Genomic DNA, 21815 nt, shown 5'->3' on the forward strand with positions numbered 1-21815 from the left:
ATGAAGTGTGATCTTACAGTGGCATGCTGGCATATGTTAGGCACAGCCGGCATGAACATATTTTCTTATCATGACAATGCTAACACACACACAGGGCATAGTCAGCATGAATATGTGTTGTTAAAGTGGCAATAGTGGATATATATTGGACACTTTAAACATGAAAATGTTTGTGCAGTGGAAATCATCTGGAATCTACTAGGCACAACCAGCATAAAGGTGTGTTCTTACAGTGCATATTGGGCACATCCAGCATGACCATGTGTATTTGCAATGTTACTGGTGTATATCGGGCACAGTCAGCATGAAAATGTCTTCATACATTTCAGTCCATTTGTATGAAATATCAGTTGTGAAAAACACCATTTCAAAACATTATTCATAAATATATATATTTGAGACAGGTCTCATATGTTTGATTGGAAAAAAGCAAGCATGAAACTGTGTATCAAAATGTGCCTGTGCACTATTGCTGACTCCTGTTTTTATTAATACTGTTATATTTCGATTATGTGTGCACTAATTTGATGTTATTTTCTGTATACTATTTGATTTCGTTTTTTATGTTTTTGAAAAGCATTGTATATATGTTGGGGGTGCAAGTGTTTTCTATCACATGGTATGATTTAGGTCTTATTTGTCAGGTCGTATTTTTTGTATATGTTTCTAAATCAGTTAAGTTGTGAGATGTCAGCATTGAATGTATGCAGCATTGATTGTTCCATGCATTATTCATGCAAAAATCACCCATGAATTACTTTTTCATATTAAAACTCTATTGTTCTACAAAGAATAACGAATAATTGTCTCAATACAGGTGTCATGGTCTAACACATAAAATAAAAGAGTCGAGATATCCACCACAATTAATTGTAAAATGTAATATACATTGATTTATCCTGAGTGATATAATTTGCTTTTGCTGTTTTATTATTCTCCCCTGGTATCACTGGGTTACAGGGATTACCCACCTACGGGTTTATCTGCGCTGTTGCTGACTACTATCAATTAGAGTGTTTCATGTGTTCCCGCCAAGAACCTATTGTAATTGTTTTGCCACATTTCTCTGAAACTGGGGATCTAAAATGTATCATTTAATTCTATTATTTAAAGATATTCTCGTGAGAGAACACCTGGAGACTGTCCTTAATAGGATCTGCTTGCACCAATTCAGGGAATAAAAACCTAGATGAAAGACTGCAGGGATGAAGGGTGAATGAATGGGCCGTCCCTACTCCACATAACAATATAACAAAAGGTACATTCAAAACACTCTACTGCATGATTTGGCATACAGGGAATACATTTATAAATACATTATAACATCATCTAAAAAATGTATTTCAAAGTCGCAACATGCTGATTACACCATAAAGTGCTAGTGCAAACATTTTCAAAAACAAATAACCGTACAACATAAAGTGCTAAGTGTGAAACTAATATCATCTCCAATTGTTATTTTATACCATTATTAAAATAACACACAGGTTGATTGGACGGATGCAAAATCCTTCGGATATGATGTGTCCGTAGTGTAAAGGTATACACTTCAGAAAAGATATGCAAAATATATGAAAAATTGATTGGTGTTGAAAAAGCCATACATATGATGAAAAGAAGAGCACAATAAGAGTGCAAACGAATTGTCTAGAAGATGTGTAATGTTAAATGAATTAGCAGCACTAGAGACATCGGAGGCGTTGGTATATGGAATTACACTTCGATGGAGTTAGTTAAATCCATTAAATGGTATGTCCCCAGCACTTGACCCCTGAAGAAGTACCCCCCATCGTTGGTAACATACATGGGAATGAAACATGTCGGGTTGCATTATCAATACTGGTAGGAATGATCAGGACCATGCTTTGGGTTTTTGACATTTAGTAAAGAGAAAGAGGTAATTATCCAATGTTGCACCAATGTATTCATTTTGATTGTGTGTATTGTATAGTTGAATATGGTAATGATTGCTTTAGAGTGTGTATGGGGATGAATTAATTGACTGGTTGAATATACATGAAATAGAATAAAACTGTATTGTATTATTTTAATAACTGCGTAAAATAAGCATTGGAGAGGACATTAGTGTTGAATTTAGCACTTTATGTTGTACGGTTATTTGCTTTTGAAAATGTTTGCACCAGCAATTTATAGTATAATTAAGCGTGTTGTGACTTTGAAAAACATTTTTTAGATGGTGTTATAATGTATTAATAAAAATATTCGCTATATGCCTAATCATGCTGAAGAAAGTTTTTAATTGACCTTTTCAGAGGGAAAATGTATGCATCAGCACTGATACAATTCACTAGTAACTACTTAAGCAATAAGCCCCTAGCCGGGGGGCCTTACCACATCAGGTAATGCCCAGGGGCCCATAGTTACAGACCCGAGCGAAGCGAGGGCCTTAACGAAGGCCCTGAGGCATTACCAGATGTGGTAATGCCCCCCTAGTGAGTGGTGTATTGCTATTAGTACCCCAGCCCATTGGTACAGTGTACTAAAAGCAGCTTTCTTCAGTTGCGAGACGCTCCAGCAGTTTGCAACTGAAAAAAGAAAAAAGAAAAAAATGGCCACCATGGAAGGGGAAACAAAGTCTGTTCTCATGGTGGCCATTGAAAAGAGTAAAATAAAGGTAAACAAATAAGATGGCCACCATGGAAAGGGGGAAGGGACTACATGTAGTTCCTTGTCCCTTTGCATGGCGGCCATTAATAACAGGAAAAAAAGGTAAACAAAGAAAATGGCTGCCATGGAAAGGCAAGAAGGTACTACACGTAGTCCCTTCTCTCCTTTTCGTGTCGGCATGTCTTAGATCGGGAGTGGACATGCCAGGGACAAAGTGTACCAGCTCCCGAAAATGAACAACAAGCTGAAGGTGGTGGTGCGGGAGGGGGAGGTAATTCTGTTGACAGTGAGGCAGGGCACTTACCTAGTTCCAGGCGGGACTGTTAAACCATGATTGCATATTACCGCCTTATTATGAATATTGGCCTAAGCCCATTCGCGTTACATGGAAAACCACGTCTGAAATTAATTGATTTTCGATCGATGCTGCCGCCATTTTAAGAATCATTCGCCATTTTGATTTCAGCTCTTGTTTCATGTTCTAAAATGGTGGACTGTGTTTCCGACTTGCAGTCGCGCTGAACAACCTTTGAGTTTTGTTAATGTTTAGGCTGACCGAGAGCAGACTGTTTGACCAATATAAAGAAACCTTGTGACTCAAATGAACTGCCATCCAAGTGTTGTCTGCGCTCACAAGCCTCATCCTCATATAAACAATGAGACAATGAAAACAAACTCAGATCATGTGTTCTGGCTGAACTGCATTGTAGCGATTCTTGGAACAAGGTTTACCGTGGATCAGAGAACCAACAGCATCATTATAACTTCATGGACATGCAAACTTGTTTAATTCCTTGTACAATATTGTAATGTTTGACATGTGAACTAGGCACAAACTCTAGCATGTAATTTATTAGCTTGAAGAGAGGCTGGACAATGTGTCGAAAAAATAGTATAAATATGTCTGTGTTTAGATGTCCAGCCCTCTCACCCCTCACTGTTTCTGCTGGTACACAGGTGTTGGGAGCCAGATAGTTATCTGTTTTGCTTTGACTGTACAGTAATAAAAGATACTTGTATCTTTTCAACCGTGATTGGCGTATTTCATTTGTGGTACTAAGCCTCGATATTTCTTTGGTCTTTCAGGGTGGTGGCAGCCTCCAGCCCTGAGGATGCTCAGAGCAGCAGGATTACCGTCTGGTAGTGCCCCGTTCTGAGCCTCCTCATTGGCTGATACTAATAGAAGATTTGCAACTTTGGCTCAAGCAAGAAGAGCACGCTAGAGAATAGCAAACTCTGGCAAGCTGCCTATGGCTCATCCAGAAGTCATTGATTGTCAATTGCCTCTTTCTTAATACATCAAAAACTGAAAACCTGATAATGTGCCCTGCCCCTGCATTGCCTTTACCTTTCTAAAGGGTGATATATGCCTTGCGCCATCCTCCTACCCCCTCTCCAGACCAAAACAGAAGGCATGTTACCATGGTGACATTTTTTAAACTAAACTATTGTTTAAACTTCAAATTAACACAAATCCAGAAATCCACATTGTGCAATTGCTGAACACTGATGTAAATCCACCACTTTCAAACAACCCACACGGGGATTCCATCATCCTGATTGTAGTAATGCCCAGGCTTTATTATTGAAATAAGACCAACAACAGATTTCCTGCTAATCGTTACAAAGCCTGCAATGACGATGGAACAAGATTGTGTCACCCTGCAGCTTCAGCATCTACATTGGGTAGTGGTAAAGCATGTAATGGACTTTAAGACATCCTGCCTCACACACAAACCATATTGTGTCCCAGCACCAAGCCACCCGATCAATGTCTTCCCACCCTTTGAGCCAACCACACTACCAATGTCAGTATCCCACTATCTCAGGGTCCCCTGTCAACTGAGAAACTCATGTTTTGGGGTTTGGGGATAAATCTCTCCACCAGTCAGGTCCTCCCGTTGGGATGTCCCTCTCGAAATCAAACAGACTTGAATCAGACCTTCAGTGCATCTGGAAGACCATGTTAAAACTCTGATCAGTTTAGTCCCTGATGGACAGTCTGGCCCCATAAAATGTCCTTCATTTCAGCAACATTACCACTCTGAAGCAACAATGCTCATGTAGCACCTTTGGAGAAACACACAGGAAAATTACAGAAAAAACATGGCTAGAAGGGTACAAATCCATGCTGCAAACAGAAAAATAACAGCTTCTGTGTAGACAGCCGCAGTGTAAGAATTAAAATTGTTCCCATTTCTAATGAGAGGCATGATCAAGGGAGATAAATATATTATTTCTATTTCTAGAGCAAGCCTGCACTGGTACAAAGGTAAAAATACTATTTATAATATGTGTCTGGGCTAAAAGCAAGATTTTTAGCATTTCTATTGAAGGTGTGGTGAGGGCCCGGGGTCTCACTGCAAATTGAGGCTGGGATTCAGGTGCCCCTTTAGTGAACCAGTAATATTTGCAGCTCCCCCGAATGGTGTTGGTCACTTATGTTGAAATTGACTCAGGTTTAATTACAAAACCTAATTCTGAGAAAATAGAAGTGCCCTCGCCATTGTGCAAAACGAGGTTAGTGACGGAACTGCAGTACCATTGGTGGGGGCAGTTACAAAGAGGTTTAGTTATTATAGGAAGACATTTGAAAAATATGGCCTTAAATATATGGATGTATGCAATGCCCGAATATTAAGTTTACTAGAATTCTTTGTGAAATCAGTATTTTTCAAATCTATGTATTTATGTTAAATGTTGTATCTGTTTGCTTGCTTCTATTTTTATCTCCCTCCCCTGCTGTTCTAACAACATTTGTAAGAATTGTTTTAAGTATATTAGTTTTAATCCTGATAATGATTATGATTATTAATTAATGATAATCCTAATCACTGATCATTATGATTAATATTGTGTAATGTTAGTAGTAATAATAATAGCCAATACAAAATCTGTAGAAACAATTGCATGTCACACATTATAATGTAACTAGAAGGATATGCTGGGATATATTTAGTATATAGGGCCTGATTCATGGAATTTTTTGCGCAGTATATAGGGACTTTGTGGGCGAAACCAGGCACAAAACCCCCTCTGTGGAGTCATGGAATCGACTGCGCTGGGTTTTTTCGTACTTTGAGAGGACTTTGCTCAGGCTTGGCACATCTCTGTGAGCAGCCAATTGCCTTGCGCGAGACTCCATGCAGAGCGTGGGCGTGTCCTGCGCAAGGGACCAGAGTACTAAACGGAACACGCAAAATGAGGAAAAACAAGGGAAAATGTGGGCGTTACCAGGGACGGCTCGCAGGCAGTCCATTATACGCCCACAAATGAGCATAACCAAGCGTATTCATGGATCTGACCATGCATCCTTTCGTTTGGGAAATACCCACGCAAAACTCTCAATCTATCTACAACCTGAAAGCAGGAATACAGACACTTGCTCACAGGAATCATTGCGCAGAGGTGAGATTGCGTGTTTGATTTAGGGGCCGGTGCACGCAGACCACGTTCCGGTCTAACTGAGAGGTGCGCGTATGCAGTGTAGAGGGGTGCAGGAATGGTTTACAGGGGTTCATATGTAGATTGACCAGAGTTTTACCAGAGTTACAGAAAATGGTATGTATGTTGTCAGGGTGCCAGCACCAGTTATGGGAGACCCAGCGCAGTGTCACTGAGGTGCTGACCTGGTTGCGTGGACCTCACACATTGTTACCTGGGTGCATGAGTTTGCGCCCGAGGAGTCCACAGGGGTAGGTGTATATGGCTGAATTAGCTTTGCATGGGGGAGTGTCGGGACATTCTGGCCACGACTTGCATATGGGCTTAATTTGCAGGACAATGCCATGAATATGCGGAGCATGCAGAAAAAACACACGCATGCAGGCTCCCGCAGTCGTTATAGGCATGCATGCTTTGCAGTATCTATGCATACTTTTCCATTAATCAGGCCCATAGTCTCCATAAACTAACGCATCTAACGAAATACGAGAGAAATGCATTTGGCATGAAATGTGTGCTTTCGTTTATTGACTCTGCAACTGCAAAACATACAGGCAGCCTTGCAGGTGATCAGAGTACCTGCCAATTTTACTCCCTAAAACAGTCAAATACTGCCAAGAAAATCAAAGAAGCAGGCTTGGACTGGCCTATAGGGCAATAGGGCAATGCCCAAACCAAAAATGCAAAATGCTAGTGTGGGCCAGTTTTTTCACTCAAAGGGGGCCACCTTTTTGGTCGATACGGGCCAGTTTGATGAGTTACTTCACTATGCGGCTAGTAGTTTTGACCATTCTTGCGGAATATTTGCATCACATTTTATCAAAAAACTCCTTCCTTGGCACTATTCAAACAGTCTGTCACCAGTGCTGGCCATTGGGCCGGCTCTCGGCGGATCTGAGATCCGGCAGCAGATGTGTAGCCGGATCTCGGGATCCGGCCAGAGTCAGCCGCCCAAGCCCATGAACCGCGCTGGAAAACTTAAAGGAAAAAAAGCGCCCGCGACAGCAGCATTGCTTTTTGCTGCAGCTTTGGCACTGGTGTGTATGTAAGGCACAATGCTCGCTACATGTACAACTGATTCCTTTCAGTTGTACATGTAGCGAGCATTGTTCATTACACACCAGTGCTAAAGCTGTTGGTGAAAGCAATACTGCCGTTGCAGCTGCTTTTTTCCCTTTTAAGTATTCCAGCATTGCTGGATGTTCACTGCAATCCCGCCCCCTCTAGACCACGCCCCCTCGGCAACCCCCCCCCCCCACCCCGGCCCTTGTGTTGTGGGGTCCCCCACCACATGTTTTCCATTTCCACCACTGTCTGTCACAAAAGGAATGAATTACCATTTGCAACTGTGGGACACTTTTTCATTGGTGCCCGAGACAATTTTATGCCCCAGTCCGACCCTGCAAAGGGGGAGTCAAAATACTGCCAACATAACATGGGAAACAACGGGGACATAGACGCCTACTCTCTACTGCCATCCACACAGCTCCATCCATATGTTCTGAATTCACTGCTACCAAGAGAACAACGCGTGTAGCAAAGGCGCTAATGGCGGTCTATACTTGTCTAACAAAGAACACATTGGAAACAGAATGTAATATCTTACTCCCAATTACAAAGAACAGGTAATAACCCGACCCCCCTCAATCCCCCAACCTTAAAAAGTATATCTAAAGCCCTGGGACCGGTGCACGCGGCGCCGTTCCCCTTCACTCGCTCTCCCCGAAAACAAACGCTAACCATAATTGCTTTCAAATGCACGCTTGCTCTCGCCACCCTGTCCTGGGATTCACAAGTGGCATTGCACATGCACAGAGGTGGCGAAACCAGGCAAGGGAAGGCAAGACGTGTCCGATAGCGCTTGTCACACGCTCCATCACTTCGGACATATCACACACAAGGCCGCGTATTCGTCTGTCGCCGGGTTCGGCGGTAAACAGAGCGATCCGGTGTCAGAGAGACAAAGGATGCTGCTTTCAGCTTGAGGCCCCGAGCCGCGTGGGCCACAGAGTTGCTATTTAGGCCCAAGGATGTCCGCTCCGTTTCGTTAAAAAGAAAAGAAAAAGAACACGCTTATTTAGTGAGCCCTCTTGGCACCAGCGCACGATCTCCCGATCATATCAACAAAGAGCAAAAAAAGGCTAGATTAAAAAAACAGGAAACGCTTGTTGGGCCTGCTTCACACTACCAGGCGGCGATCAGACAGGTGTCCGCGAGGCCCTGGCAACTAATGCGATGTCATGACACTCGTATCAGAAGTGATACGTGAAAGAGAGAGGGATTCACGCGCCGGTGGTTTTGCAAGTAATAGCCGCGGTGGCAAGATCATTGTGATACTGAAACTTACACTGCAGCAAGGATTAGACGTGGCCGTTGAATAGATACAGTATCACAAAGGGGGGTGGGTGCTTCGGATCGCTTGTATACAAAATGGCGTTTCACAACATAGAGGGCAGAGCAATCCTTTGAACCTCTGCCTTGCCCGGGAAGTCGCTTCACTTGCATTAAATGTGACTGCAGATGCCGCCATAAAGCAACCCCTTTTTTATCCTTCACATCTGCACAGAAATGGGTAGCTCCAAGGAGTAGTGGGGCCATTTACAGAGTTTTGTATTGCAGCAAGAAAATGGCAGGCAGAGCCGGCCTTAGGGCAGGGAGGGCTGAGCCGTCGCACGGGGCGCCCTGCCATTAGACCCACGCCACCTCAGGGAATCTTTCAAGGTCTCCCCCGTGCTGGCGTGGTGGGAGAAGGCGCGGCAGGCGCCCTATTGAAATTAAATGTGCTCCGCTCTCGGGAGTGGGGCGCATTTAATAACAATTGGACGCCTGCTGTGCCTATTGAAAAATCCCCCCCTGCTGCATGACGAGGGGCGTGCAGGGGGAGGGGCACCACATTTTTGATTTGCTGTCTGGGGCGCTGCAGCTTCTAAGGTCGGCCCTGATGGCAGGTTTATGGTGCTGTACACAGACCCGTTTGATGTGTGGAGTGCATTTGAGACTGGATTACAGAAAATATTATGCAGTGGGAAACGAGTGACGGAAAAGCAGCGTCTGACACAGCAAACCATGTAACAGTGTTTTTACATATTTACATTTGTTTTTAACTATGGATGCAGTCAATGCATTGTTGCCTTCTAGGAAACAGCCACATCCTTCTGATGAATTCCAATGGGTCATGTATACAGTATTTATCCACTGCTTTGAATGCAAAAATGCAGCTTTTGTGTGTAGTTTAGTTTTTAAGAATGCTCTTTTACTTTTACTTTGTTGCAATTGTTCTAATTAGGTTAAAATTACATTCCTCATCTCCACCATCTATCATTACCTTCATTCACATGTAACGTAACTTTGGACTATTTCAGGAACTCGTAGGCCACACCATCCCTGTAACCACTGCTCACACTCCGGCACCAGTGCTGGGATCGTGGACAGGCAATGGGAGGTCAGACGCCACAAACCACCTCTGCAGCCCTGGTCCCTCTTTGGGACTATGGGTGTGTGTGCCACGAGAGAGGCCGCGGCAGTGAACGAGTTAACAACTGAAGCTTGTTTCTCAAAATGGTAGTCTCAGAAATCAATTTTCTGCATGAAATAGACAAGGGGCAGGGCCTCAGCAGTTGCAGACCAAATATATGGATTGTCCACCTTGCTAATGAAGCCTGATCAAGTTTCCCCATGACAAAGCGTGATAGTAATTTGGAAATAACTTTGGACATAACATCTGCAAACGGTATGACGTCCTTTCATCGGCAGGCATTTCAAAGCCTGCAATTTAAACGTGTACAAAATAATGTTAAAGTTAATCGAATTTTTTTGGGGGGGTTGAAAGGGCAGATAAGTGGTTGGGGGGGTCGGGTATAGTTAAAAATAAGTGCAGGTGTAGGCTTGGGTGCACCCCCCCTCAACAAAAAAAAGAAATTCGATGAACTTTTTCGTTAATTTCATACATGTTTAAATTGCAGGCTTTGAAAAGCCTGACGATGAAAGGACATAGAACCCTGCAAACATGCCTTATATTCCCCGGGCAGACATGGGAAATCCCAGTCAATCCAATGATGTTACTCTTGCACGAAGTGCACACTCCACTGAATGATTTCCGACCATCCTTCAGCATTTAGGATGGAGCACACCTTTATACCTGTTCTATCCTTCCTCTTTTTGAATTTTTTGCATGGTTATAGATTTGGATATAGATTCTGTTGGCCACAGCAGGCACTGTAATGATTGAAGCGGCACAGTCATGAATCATTTAAATTTAAAGCATTGAAGTAATAACCAGTGGCGATTTTGAGAACACCAAAGACATTAAACTAGACATACTCAGGTTACCATTCTCCATGTAGTGCTCTCTCTCTCTCTCTCCCTCTCGCTCTCTTTCTCCCTATTTCTCAGTCTCTCTCTCTCTCTCTCTCATTGGCAGTACGCTCTGTTATGCTCTCTGTATTTCTCTCTGTGTCAGTGCGATACCAACCAAACAGCGCCTAACATGCAAAATTAAATATTGCTTCAGTGCTTGCATAATAAACAGATAATTGATTTTAATTTGAGTACAACTCTTTCCAAGAACGAAGAGCATTCCGAAAGACAAAATGGAGTGTATTCCCAGGAAAAGAAGACGTTAAAAAGGAAATTATTTAATTGTACTAACATTGAAAAGTGGCTTTTAAAAATAAAACCTAATGATCACTTCTAGCATATATTGTTGTTATAACAGCAATGATACAGCTGTTTTACGGAGCAAATCACATTACAAATGCAGAGAATAGTACAATAAATTATTTCCTATTGTACTCTTTCGAACTAGGGACAAGAAGAGAGGGGACTAGTAACACCTGTAAAGATTCCTGACTGCTTTGCTCAAAGTCATAGAGCATTCCAGCAACATTCGAATCACCACAGAACTCTATATTTGACAATTAGATCTGTCATAAATAGACTGTATACTTGAATCACTTAGCACGTAATGCACACTGGGCTTTGTGCCTATTCCATTTTTCACAATACTCACCCCAACATTAAAGTGTTTGTAACCATGAATCATACATACTCATTCAGAGATCTTCTGAATTTTAATGTGAGGACAAAAATCTCAGTGACATACGTCAATCCATTGGGCCCCAAGGGCAGTCCTCCTTAATTTCTAGAAATAATGCTTCCTCTCCCTAAAACGGGTAGGCTTGCAGAACTGGGGCTGAGAGGGGAAGCTTGGCCTCAAGTTCCCCAATGCACAGATATCCATAGCGCCTTGGTGTAAAGCGCTTTATAAATAAATAAATAAATCAATCAATCAATCATAGAGATTTACATATCTATGTATACAAAACAAAGTTGTGTTTGTGGGTTTGTATGTGGCATTGATCTTGGAGACATAACTCCTCATGAACGGTGATGTCTGGTATCATGAATTTTGCATGGAATATTCTTTATTTCATTGTCGAAATTAATGGAACTATTTCCAGGTCGACAGGTCATCCCGTTCCCGATATAATTAACTTTTCAGCATTACGTTTTGTGGTGTTCCGTGCGCCATCTGCAGGTCATTTGTAGAAAGTGCTCATCATTGCGCTGTCTGTGCTGAATTGGTCTGATTTTTTTTTTGTTTTCTAATTTCTTTGGAAGAGAGTGAGTGTGTCTTTCTTTGCATTGATTTCTTGAGCAATAAACTCGATTCTTGTTAATTTCACTAATTAATTGAACACCACATTTTTATTTACCTCCAAATTAAATTCTCACATGAATATCATATTTGTATGCTTACTCTGATTATTTGCAGCGTGTGTTTAGCAGCGGGAATGGCCACCACTGCTAACAACACTGCAAATAATCAGAGTAAGCATTCATGTGAGAATTTAAATCGGAGATAAATGAAAATGTGGTGTTCAATTCATTCATGAAATTAACATGTATTGCATATTTACCTTTGTGTCAAACAACAATATTTGTTCATCTTTTCCGGTGGAATATAAAAATAAATCTGAGAATGGACATCCCGGGCAAAGCCAGATACTGAGGCTAGTATTTATATAAAAGATAGCCCTGAAAAGGAGACCTCCAGTTATCTCCTGGAAACAGCCATCCTTCCCGCTGCCTGATATGAGACGATTGCTACTGCTACAACATATCAATAACAGACTGTCCAAATCAACTCTGAACGGCAACAGCCACTGTTGCAAATTATCAACACCAGATTTAACTGGTGGAAACTCTGAAATGCAATGATACAATTCAGAATACATGTACACGCATACATATGTAATAATATGTTGACCTTCTTTCCATCTATCTTTCATTATTTTGATTTTTTTCTTTTCACAATCTCACAATCTTTTTCCCATTCCTTCACTCCATTTCATTTTGTTCTTTCTTTTCCTATTTCAATTTCTAGGTTCCTCATCGTTCTTTTCATATCTCCTTCTTTCCTTTCATCTTTCTTTCATATACCATGCTCTTATTTCCCTTCTTTGCTTTATCTTTCTTTCTCTATCGAGTTATTTCTTGATTCTCATGCTTTATTTCACTTTTTACTTTTTTCAAGTTGCTGTCATTTCATAATTAGCTAGTGGATGATGCATTAGAATACCTCACAAATTAGGCCAACCTTTACAAACTAATTGTGGAACAGTGCCCAGTAACAATATCCAAAGTGAGAGCGAAACTGGAACACTGAAAAGGGTATGGAATTTACAGATGAAGACTGGCAGAAAATGTGTTCCATTACGAAAGATTTGTTGATGAATACTAGATTCAAACTCATAAAGTTCTAAATACTGAATAGGTTGCATTACACGCCAGAGAAATTTAGGAAGATATACCAAGAAAATATTGGTACATGCCCACACTGTGGCGGTGAAGAGGCAGAATGCATGCATATGCTATGGGATTGCCCCAGACTATTGGGTTTCTGGGGACAGGTGTGTGAGACCTCAGCTGAGATGATCGACAGACCAATCAAGGTGACACCCAAGGGCTGTTTATTTAGGATATGGGTAGACATACCAGAAAGATGCAAGAGGAGATTTCTAAATATGATGTGTGTACTGGGAAAGAGATGCATTCTGAGGCAATGGAAGGGCCAAGCTGACCCTAGGAGGGGAGAATGACTGAAAGATGTAGCGTGGGCTTATGATTGTGAAGAATTATTCGTTACTGTGTTGCCAGTGTCATCTAGACCAAGTGATATTTGTCCCAATCTTCAGAATGACTTGTTACAAAAAAATGTAAGACAAAACAGGGACGGTTATCAATAGCCACATCTATGTTACTTATTGCAGGGATCTGAAATTATATTATTTGTAAATGTAACAATTTTGAATAATGGTGTTTGTCAGGTATAAATAAAGTTAAAAAAAACCTCCCAAATTAAATTAAAAATGTTGCCAAACATGTTTCAAAACAGGATGATAAACCTTACTTCTTGACCCTAAATATCATGATCAGAGCAATCACATATCAGCCATTCCTTACACTAGTAGCAAAGTCTTCACACTCACCCAACTTTCAATAAGATGATAGCTGAAGGGGCGTGGCTAACAGCCATGTAGGGAAGACGTGTCTCAGGCAGCTCCGCTTGATGTGCCCATTGAACTGCCGCAAACTTAAGCTACGAATGACAAAAGTGACCGAAAATCACCATAAATGCAGACGAATGCCTAGAGCACCCTTGGCCGAAGTTTGGAACGGATGCGATCCACTGCTGAGACGCCGCACCATGTGACGGAGAACGACCAGCCCAGGAAAATGGTGGCTGCCAAGTGATCTGCTTCCTTGTCGGACCTCACGCCCGAGATCGAGGATGGCACAAGCTTGCCTGGGCCTGTGAACACTCATAACCCGCTGGGACGCGGCGTCGGGGTGATCGGACACCTCGCACCGTGAGCAGGGAAAACAGCAAGCCAAGCACAGAGGGATCCGGACCCGCTCCTCCGGGCCCCGCACTGACGCTGGTCCGTAGGAGCGAGGCGGGCGGCTGCAGTGCCGGCTGCGGACCTCGCGGAAGAGCAGAAACGAGGAGCCTAGGCGCGGCGGCCTGAAGCGTGTAGAGGGGGGAAGACCGGAGCACGCCCGGGAAGCTGTGGCCAGGCAGAAAAACACGCCGGGCTGCGGCCGAGACCCCGGGCTGGCGTTCCAAGAAGCCCTGCAGTGCTGCCCGAAGATACAGGGTAAGGAGCCAGTGGGGAAGGGCCCTGCGAACATCACCGCCCTAATGCAACATATGAGCAGCGCTGCCCCCCCACAGAGGCCCCCGATTACAGAACATATATATCCTGCAGCCACAAACCGCACCCAGCGCTGGGCAACACACAGTGGTACCACGCGGCTCACAGCGATCCACCGCGGCCGCTGAAGACGGCCCTGAAGACTTCAGACAGCATACGAAAATTTAGCACCCTTTAGACAAATTTAGAGAGTACCGGTGCAGCGAGCCTTGAAACAGCGTGCTCCCCCGGCCCCCCGCGTGCACTGCAGTGACTGATACAGGGGCACCCCGCCAAACAAGACAAGAGAAGCTCGCTCTGCGAGCCCTGCACACCGCAGGTGCACAATGGCCTAACAGCACCATAGAGAATCTATTAATCCACCCCACGCTCACCAAAAGGAAAGTGTGTGAAACACTCGAGCCAGATAGGCCACAGGAAGCGTGCAGAAACCGTGCTACCTCTAAGCAAGCCATCACAGTTACCACTAGACAACCGCAGAGGAGACCCGGTAGGCCCGCCTGCCCTCAGGGGGATGACCACAAAAGGGGCAAGAAGCAAGCACAAAGAAAGCACCATGGAGACCTATGCGGCCACTGGCACGACCAGACCAGACGCCTGTACCACCAATGCGGAGACGTCGAACACTGAGCCCACAGAACCGGCGAACTCGCAGCTCTTGGAGGCCATCATGACGCTTCAGAAAACAATGGAAAGCAAAATAGACGCTGTCGCAATTGACTTAAACTTATTACGGCAAGATGTGCGCTCTATAGCGAGTAGAACTCCGAGGCAAAAACTCAGCTTCTAAAAGAAGTAGATGCCCTAGCGCAAAAGGTAAAAAACCTAGAAGACAGAGCTAATGAGGCAGAAGGGTGGGCATGCCGAAATAATATCAGAATTATAGGCTTGCCAGAGGGTATCGAAGGTAATGACCCCACGAACTACGTCGAGGATCTCCTACTACAAGAAATCGGAGCCGGGAAACTATTGTAAGGCTTCACTATTGAGCAAGTCCACCAATACCTCGCAAAGCGGCCGCCCCCGGGGAACCCACCCACACCAATAATAGCCAAAGTCCTCAATTACAAAGATAGAGAAACTATCTTAGCCTTCTCAAGATCGGGTGGCTTCATACAAAGAGGCTCTGCAAAAGTTGCCATTTATCCAGACTATACCCTACAGGTCCAAATGAGTAGAGCCCAATTTATCCACACCAAAGCTAGATTGAAAAATCAGAGCCTGCGTTACATGCTTCTCTACCCAGCAAGACTGAAAGTCCTGCAAAACAACAAGGCCCACATATTCGATAAACCCGGCGAAGTCAGTGAATGGATGGACAGAGGGCAGGTCCCTGACCTCGAGGTGAAACAGCGCAAACCACGGCAAACAGCACCATAAGAGACAACCCCTATAATTCCCAGCCAGCGCACCCATGAGACACCGCACCACGCTACAAAACGCGCCAACTTAGTTTTAACCGGAGCCACACTGGACACAAACTGCATCTCAGTCGGCACCATCTGAAGCAACCCTACTCCTATCCCCAGAAATAGTTTGGGTAGTTAACCCGCCCGTAGGGCACCAAGAGACCTAAGGTTTAATGGAGCAGAAACGGGGTAGTCAGAACGGGGGAAACCTCGCTAGACTTGTTTTGTTACGGGGAAAGTTAAAGTTTAATGTTCACGGGGAAGGGAACCCTCAAGCCGGGAACCCAGTTAAAGTTTTATATGGAATGTACCAAGACCACCCAAAGCATGATAAATCGCCACATCAGAAAGCCGAATCGCCCCACGGGCCACCTACTAGCTCGCAACCACACCAAGCCCATGGCTGACAAAATCAGAATCATATCATGGAACGTCAGAGGAATGAAAAGCTACGTCAAGCAACATCGAATTCATACTTTTATGAGACATTGTAAAGTAGGAATTGCCCTCCTGCAGGAGACCCACCTGAACGCACAAAAGCTAACAGCACTAGATAAAGTATGGAGTGGAACTCTAGTAGGCACCACGTACTCCACGTACGCTAGAGGAGTCCTAATTTGGATTGCCCCAACCATCCCCATCAAACTGACACAAACTAAAACAGATGATGAAGGCAGAAGGGCCTTAATGCAAGGCACCATTGTAGGGAAGGAACTTTGCCTGGTTAACACATACGCCCCTACCCATGACGCCACTGTCTTCTTCCGCTCGTTGTACACACGACTGGGCCTATACAGAGACAACATCCTGATATGGGAAGGAGATCACAACTGCACCCTAGACCCCCGCACTGACAGATCAGACAACAAACACGCCCGTCCCTCCCCCCGCCAAAATACTGAACACACTAACACAACAACTGGCTCTGAAAGACCTCTGGAGAGAGCAACATCCCGGGGAAAGAGGGTACTCCTTTTACTCACCTCCACGCGCGGTGCACACTAGAATAGACTGCATTTTTGTGAGGGAGGAACACCTGGCTTCGTTCGAGAACACACAATACCAGGCCACAGTGCTGTCAGACCACTCCCCGCTAACAACCACTTGGACAGTGCTCACACCCAGACCCCCCATGCCCACATGGAGACTCAGAAGCGAGGCACTGTTGGACGGACCCTTCTGTGAACAAATCAGGAAGGGCACAACAGACTATTGGCAAACAAATGTAGACAGTGTCCAACACATTAGCACGGCATGGGAAGCATACAAAGTGGTAATGAGAGGGGAAATGATAGCAGCCACGGGGGGAGCCGAAAAGTCCATAGCGACCATGCTTGCACGCGCTGAAGATTAGCCGAGAGAACTGGAGGCTAGGGCCTCACCTGACCCAGCCCACATAAAATGTTGAACTTAAGCAAGCTTGCCTCGTACACTGGGAGAAATTGGGAAAACTCAGTCATGCAAAATATATTGAAAGGAGTCATGCCCTAGGGGATACACCTGGGAAGCTACTGGCATGGCTTTACGAGCGAGAAGTCCCCAGGAAGCCCATCTGCCAGGTCCGCGGGGTGGACGGCTTGGTTGCACACACACAGGCAGAAATAAACTAGGCATTCACTGAGTACTATCAGGCCCTCTACTCTGACCCCCCACCACCAACAGACATCGAGATAGACATCATCAAGCTGCCAAGCCTAGATAAACAAACCGCCGAGACCTTAGAAGAGCCCATCACCCCAAAAGAGGTCACGGCCACCATCAGATCACTACCCGACGGGCTCCCGGGAGAGTTCTATAAAACATAAGAGGACATACTAGCCCCACTATTAGCCCAAGTATACAACGAGGCATATGAAGTAGGCACCCTCCCAAGCACCATGAAAGAAGCCGTAATCATCCCACTACTAAAACCTAACAAAGACAGCTTAGAAAGTGGTTCATATAGGCCCCTATCCATGTTGAATGTAGACAATAAGATACTGACGGCACTGCTAGCGAGGAGGCTGCGGAAAACCATACCGATACTGATTCACCATGATCAGACGAGGTATGTGCCTGGCCGATCCATCACTGAAAATCTGCGTAAGCTGCACCATGTTATACACAGCACCAATAACAGGCCAGAGAAATGCACGGTTGCATCCCTGGACGCCTCTAAGGCATTTGATTCGGTCCGGTGGAGATGGCTACACGCTACCATGACCAAGATGGGAATAGGGCCGGCGTTCCTAAAGTGGGTTAAACTCTCATATACAGATCCCACTGCCAGAGTGCGAACCAACAGCACCTTCTCGGATAAATGGAACCTTTACCGGGGCACCCGGCAAGGATGCCCGCTCTCCCCCATGCTATACATTATAGCTATTGAACCAGTAGCAGCATATTTAAGGCAAGAGTACAGTGATGGGGGCATAGTGATAGATGGGGTGACCCACTTAGTCTCTATGTACGTGAACGACATGCTCCTCTACGTAAAAAATCCCGGACATATATTACCATGCATACTCGAGACCTTGGAAGGGTTCCACAGATACACAGGGATACAGATCAACCATGACAAATCTTGCCTTTACCCCCTGGCGGCCTTGAACGTGCCCAGCGCTGACAGCCTCCCAACTCTTGCCCTTAAGTGGGAAACCACCTCCTTTTAGTACCTGGGCCTTATGATCCATCGCAACCCCAAAACTGAACACGTCTTGAACACAGTGAGAGCCAAAGATGGCCTAGTAAAATCTATGGATTTTTGGGCCAAGCTACCACTCTTGGTAACAAGAAGATCGGGTTCTGCTCAAGATGGTGGCTTTGCCCAGACTATTACACTTCTTCACCAATGTTCCATACTATATCCCGCAGCAATTCTTCGAAGACCTAAATAAACTGTGCAGAAAATTCCTGTGGCATGAGGGAAGACACAGAGTTGCTCTTGAAACGCTACAGAGACCTTACGACTAAGGTGGTCCCCCAACTTCGAACTTTACTATCTAGCAGGCCAACTGAAACATGTAATTCAATGGATCGCTGATGACATTTCAACTGACACACGCCCCCTGCAGCCCGCCATCCCCCACATGCTGCTCAGAGACTTGCTCTGGATCACACCTAAGGCAAGGCAGCACGACTCATACTTAATAAATCTAGGCACCCAAATTTGGAAACAAGCCTGCAAAACCACAAAAATAACAGACCCATAATCTCCTCAGATCCCAATTGCTGCAATTATGAAGACCAGACCACAAGGCCAGAGGGAGATAAGGAACACTTGGGAACCCCTCGGGGTCGCCACCCTGGGAGATCTAGTGGATGATCAGGGTATCCTATCATTCGCCGAGCTGCAAGAGACCTCGGGGATACCAACGGGACAGTTTTTACTACACGGCGCTGTAGTAAACAAAATCATAAACCGATGGCCTGCAGCCGAGAATCTTGACACAGGGCATCAGGTCATCGAAAGCATGCTAAGTGCCGCCGAGGGGGGACACGAAACCTCGAGGCTCTACGAGACTCTGCTCAGCTGCAAAGCCCAACAAAACCTCACGTGCAAAGCGAAATGGGAACTAGAACTTGGCCTGCAGTTCGAGGACAAAGAGTGGGACGCCATAACGCATTATCATAAAAAAGTATCCAGGAATGCCCAATTGCAACTTATACAGCTCTACATCCTTAACAGAGCATACCTTACCCCAGAAGTCATCTCCAAATTCCAAGGGGCAAGAGTCACCAATTGCCCCAAATGTAACGAACCCCGCGCGGGAATGGCCCATATGTTTTGGGGTTGCCAAACAGTACAAGCTTTCTTTGCACAAATCAAGGCAAAGGCAGCCGAGGCAGACATAACATTGGACGTACAGACGCCAAAGGCCTGCATCCTGGGCAGATACTCAAAAAACAAAAAGAACAAGCCTCTGAACAAGCTCAAAGACTTGATGTATATTCTAGCGAAAAGACACATTGCCATGGGGTGGAAAAGTCCCAAAGCCCCTAGCATAACACTCTGGTGGGAGGACCTCTGTAGATGGTTGGCTGCAGAAACAGGGGCTTGGGAGAACGCACAACAGCAACAAAAGCTGGACACTTCTGAAGACCTCCTACAATGGGTGGCGCTCATAGAGACATTGTTCCACCCGAGAGACGACGGCTCCTCCAACGACAACATGGACTGTCCAAGTTAACCTCGGCACAAACTGATCCTAACACAGAACTAAGTGGTCTTGGGAAGTGGGGTGGGAAGGATGGGACGGGGGATATTCGAGATTCTTAAAGGACACAGAATTGATATAATGGTTGTATTGTTAAAGAAAATAATAGAATAAATAAATAAAAAAGATGATAGCTGGAATTATTATGTCTGAAGGGAGCTTAATAAATAGTGCAATGCTACACACTAACAAAATCCTTTCACATTAGTTAGTATACCCCTTTTTGTCGAGCCGCAGTGGATGGGCATAGGCTCTAAGTATATTTTACGGTATGGTACTGTGCTCCACTAAACCCAAACATACCACCAGCCACTGTCTATGGAAACAGAGAGTGGAATAATCGCTGTAGGAAGTGCAAGGTGTAGCTTGATTAATGTATGGCTACGGAATCAAGTGGACCGTAATATTCCTTTTGATAGACGTCTTTTTAAAGCATGCAATTTGTTCACTTTTGGTCAAAATTAACCAACTACTTATACAAGTATATGTATATGTGTATGTGGGGGCTGGAGAGTGGGGTGGGGCGTGAGGGGCTGTGGGGATGAATGTGTGGGCTAGAGGGGGCATGGGGAATCCCCCATTTAAAACAACACTGGCTAAATTCATTTAGACAAAAGGTGCACAAAGTCAACACGTTTCAAAAGGAGGCTATGGAAACATGTAGAACCCAAGTGAACTCCATCATCTAATGTTCCCTAATTATACAGTCCCAACCCACAATTCTGGGCAAGAAACAGGCAGTTTGATCAAAAGTAGAATTTATTTAAATAAATTAATTAAAGGTAAAATCAAGGCAAATCACACACAACCAATATATAAACACTAAAATGACCTGCTGAATTTATCTCACTATTTGTTACACAAAGTCATTACCAAAATCAATTATGTATACTGAAGAGGGAAAATGGGACGATCCCTTCCCCCGATTCTCATCCCGACCATGGCCTAGGACGTCACGACCCAAGCACCCACCGCGAGAGGAATGTGGCCCACTCACGGCCACCCCAGACGTCAAGATCCACTGTGGCCACGCCCCGCACGGCCAGGGAAGCTGCCCGTCAATCAAACCACGTGCTGGAACCTCAGGTGGAGCCGACATCGATCATATGGATCAACTCGATTAGCCAGCAACCATAAAAGCCACCATCGTTAGAGATGCCATGAAGACATAGCCAGCGGACATGAGCACACGTGCCACCACGCACATTGGTCATACACACACCAATCCACACGAAGAACATGCTCAGTGCTATGACATAGAGAACCACCTACACTCACACATACATCGTTGTTATTTTTTACAATAGGCCAACAACAGCACCACACCACAGAAACGCAAGACGCCAGAAAAGCTTGTGTACATGCTTGCAGACGCTTCCTCGCCACTAAAATCATGAAAATGCAACCCTACATATGGACTAATGCCTATGGGTCTCTGTCACCCCTCGCGACCCCCATAATATGAACTATGTACCGCCACCCATAAACCAGGCCAAGTTAGGCCGCAAAGCCAGAATCCTCAGGCCGGCACAGCTCAGACAACGCTGCAAGATGCTGATCACGCAGACCGAGCCCCGACAAGAGCCCACAGCCAAGGCCAAAACGTTGCAATCCACATGCTGCGCTCCCCATGCCAAGGTTACACCTGCCACTGCTAAACGCTCCCAGAGCCAAAATACAAATCAAATGCTCATAATTCTGCTCCAGCCACGGTCTCACAACAAGTGACCAGGCCGACCTGATACGATGCCAAGCTCCATGGACCAGAGAAGCGCTGGGGTCTCACGTCTGGGCCACAGACAGCAACAATGAAGTGACGAATTGGACACCGACAGCGATGGGAAAGACACGCACACCAGCTAATAGTCAGACCTGTCCACTGTCTGCCACTGACACATAGTCATACTTTGTTACCAGCACAA

The sequence above is a fragment of the Ambystoma mexicanum genome, chromosome 7q (genome assembly GCF_040938575.1).
Source record: "Ambystoma mexicanum isolate Mex_15411 chromosome 7q, UKY_AmexF1_1, whole genome shotgun sequence".
Lineage (NCBI taxonomy): Eukaryota > Metazoa > Chordata > Amphibia > Caudata > Ambystomatidae > Ambystoma > Ambystoma mexicanum.